Below are 3,607 nucleotides of genomic sequence, written 5' to 3'. Positions count from 1 at the left end.
TAAGGGATTTCCGGACAGCCTGTTCTACTGTTAGGCGTCATGGTATGAATGAAACTTCTATTCCGTTAACCGCCTTCCCGTTTTCTCTTGAGGGAAAGGCAAGGAAGTGGTACTACTCCCAACCTGAAACGACTGTTACCAACTGGGATACGCTCAGAAGAGAATTTCTGGAAAAATACTTTCCAGCTGAAGTTACAAATAGACTGAGAAAAGAGATCTCGTGCATTGTTCAAGGTGAATCAGAAACCCTCTATGAGTATTGGGAGTGCTTTAAGAACCTTCTAGACGTATGCCCCCATCACATGATTGACAGGCTAGTGTTAATCAGCTACTTCACTTAAGGCATGAAGCCTCGGGATAAAACTACACTAGATGGTGCTAGTAATGGTTCTCTGAAAAAGTACAAGACCGCAGATGAAGCATGGCAACTGATCAGCGACTTAGCTGAGTCTACCAGGAACCACAGGCACAGAAGCAGCCACTCCAAAGCTGTTGCAGAAGTTTCCTCTAGCACTGAGACTTCTGCTCTTACATAGAGTATATGTGAAATGACCAATCTACTGAAACAAATACAGTTAAATCAACAACAAACTCAGCCTTTTCAACCACAATAAAGCCAACAGTTAGTTCCACAAAGAGTATATGGAATATGTGCTGATTATAGTCATTATACTGATGAATGCCCACAGTTCCAACAAGAAGATAATACTGTGGCAGCTACTCATAACTTCTATGACCGCCCGAATCAAGGATACAATCAACAAGGCGGTAACTACAACCAAGGTGGAAACCCTAACCAAGGATGGCAAGACAACTCCAACCAAAGTTGGAGAGATAACTCCAACCATGGCTGGAGGGACAACTATAACAGAAGAGCAGAGACAACAATGGAAACCAAAGGTGGAATAACAACAGACAACAGAATCAGAACCAACCTTACAGAGCTCTTCACCTAAGACAGTCACAAGGACCCCAGCATAACCAACAACAAGTCCCACAGATCACTTACCCTACTTCCTCATCAAATGACGAGATGCTTCGTTCTCTTGCACAAGGACAACAAGACATGCAGACTACACTGAACTCTACTCTAAATGGTCTAAATGCTACTTTACAAGCTCTCGCCGCTCAGATAGATTCATTACCTACTTTCACTAACCAACCTTTAAGCTCCAGTGGAATTCCTTCTCAACCCTTACCTAATCCCAAAGGTGGCATCAATGCCATCACTTTAAGGTCTGGAACCACACTGCCAGAGAGGAATCAGGAGGAGCCAAGCCCAATAGAACACACCCAAATTGAAGACTCAGTGGAGGTGGAAGATGCTGAAATGGAAGATGCTGAAGAAGAAGAGGAAGTACAAGACAAGGTTGCGGAAGAAGTAGCCCAGCAAAGGAATGAAGCACCAAAGGATGCAGAAGCTGCAAGTAGCGCCATTCCTATCCCATTTTCGTATCTTGCAAGGAAGTCCAGAAAGCAGATGGAACTTGATCCCAAAATGGTAGAAATTTTCAAATAGGTTGAGGTAACTGTTCTCCTTTTTGATGTTATTCAGCAAGTACCTAAATATGCAAAGTTTCTGAAGGATTTATGCATACAAAAAGATAAAATTAATGAATTAGAAACTATCCCTTTAGGTAGTTCTATATCTGCTATAATGGGAGGTATACCTGAAAAATGTAGTGATCCAGGTCCATGCATGGTAAACTGTACCATTGGAGGTGTAATATTTTCTGATTGCATGTGTAACTTAGGAGCGTGTGTTTGTATAATGCCATTGTCTATATATGATACTCTAAGGCTCCCTCCCTTAAAAAGGTCGGCAGCTCGTTTTGTGTTAGCAGATAAAAGCATTATTACAGTAGTTGGAATTGCTAAAGATGTATTAGTGAGCATTAAGGGGCTCACATTTCCCATTGACTTCTATATCCTGGAAATTCCCCCTAATGACTCAGGAAGACCATCATCAATCCTGCTTGGAAGAATATTCCTAAAGACTTCGAAGTTCAAGCTGAATGCATTCTCAGGAACTTACTCCTTTAAGATAGATGGCAGAACAGTGAGTTTCAGTTTAAATGAAGCTTTGAAGCACCCTCCGAAAGATCATTCTATCTTCTAGTGTGACATCATTGATGAAACTATAGCTGAAGTTCACCAAGAAGAATTAGAAGAGAAGCACATGGAGCAAGGTCCAAGTGTGGGGACACCATCTGAACATAATGACGACACTTTACCATTACCACTAGCCCCAGATGATCCAGAACCTAGCCACGAGCAGAAATTAGAATTGAAGCCCCTTCCTCCACACCTCAAGTATGCTTACCTTGAGGATATTCAGAAGTTTCCAGTTATCATTGCAAAGGAACTCACTTCTCAACAAGTGGAGCAACTGCTCAGTGTGCTGAGAAAATATAAAAGAGCAATTGAGTGGAGCTTGGCAGATATAGTAGGCATCAGCCCTCAAGTTTGTGAGCACAGAATATATTTAGAAGAGGAATCAAAGCCTGTCTGTCAACCCCAAAAAAGATTGAATCCCACCATCTTAGAAGTTGTCAAGAAAGAAGTGACAAGGCTACTTGAAGCATATATCATTTATTCCATCTCACACAGTGAATGGGTCAATCCAGTACAAGTGGTGCCCAAGAAATCTGGAGTCACAACAATAAAGAATGAGCATAGAAAACTCCTGACAACTAGAGTGCAGAATTCCTGGAGGGTTTGCATTGACTATAGGCGTCTCAACCAAGCTACTCGTAAGGATCATTACCCCTTGCCATTTATTGATCAGATGCTCGATCGCCTGTCAGGTAAATCCCATTATTGCTTTTTAGATGGTTATACAGGCTATTTTCAAATTCATATAGCTCCTGAAGATCAGGAGAAGACCACTTTTACATGTCCCTTTGGAACGTATGCATACAAAAGGATGCCTTTTGGCTTATGTAATGCACCGGCTACTTTCCACAGATGCATGATGAGTATCTTTTCATATCTTATTGAGAATTGTATGGAAGTATTTATGGATGATTTTAGCGTTTATGGTGATTCATTCAGCCTTTGCTTGGATAGTTTAGCTAGAGTATTAGACAGGTGTGTTAGTTCAAACCTTGTATTGAATTTTGAAAAATGTCACTTTATGGTAAAACAAGGGATTGTTCTAGGACATGTTCTTTCTAATACTGGTATTTCAGTAGATCCAGCAAAGGTGGATGTCATTTCTAGTTTACCTTACCCCTCCTCCGTGAGGGAAGTCCGTTCGTTCCTTTGCCATGCAGGTTTTTACAGGAGATTCATTAAGGACTTCAGTAAGGTAGCATTACCTTTATCCAGACTGTTGCAAAAAGATATTGAGTTCGAGTTCAGTGAGGATTGCATGCAAGCAATTGATAAGCTAAAGATCACCCTGACTCAAGCTCTGATTGTGAGAGGACCAGACTGGAGCCAACAATTTGAAATTATGTGTGATGCCTCCAACCATGAAGTTGGAGCGGCGCTGGCTCAGCGCGAAGGTAAGGACCCCTTCATAATTGCTTATGCATCTAAGACCTTAGATGCTGCTCAGTCTAATTACACTATTACTGAAAAAGAGCTTCTAGCTATTGTTTTT

The 3,607-nt window shown here is 41.4% G+C and overlaps 1 non-coding gene across 1 annotated transcript; it reads right to left on the bottom strand.

The window, feature by feature from the left end:
* Nucleotides 1-200: 200 nt before the first annotated feature.
* On the bottom strand, nucleotides 201-308 carry LOC148577895 (small nucleolar RNA R71). The gene has a single exon (XR_015902829.1). It is a non-coding gene; the product is annotated as a small nucleolar RNA R71 (small nucleolar RNA).
* Nucleotides 309-3,607: the final 3,299 nt, after the last annotated feature.

This window comes from Arachis ipaensis, chromosome B1 (assembly GCF_059453495.1).
Source record: "Arachis ipaensis isolate K30076 ecotype BB chromosome B1, ASM5945349v1, whole genome shotgun sequence".
In the NCBI taxonomy this organism is placed as follows: Eukaryota; Viridiplantae; Streptophyta; class Magnoliopsida; order Fabales; family Fabaceae; genus Arachis; species Arachis ipaensis.
The sequence above is the reverse complement of the archived record's forward strand: the minus strand, read 5'-3'. Positions and strand labels throughout refer to the sequence as shown.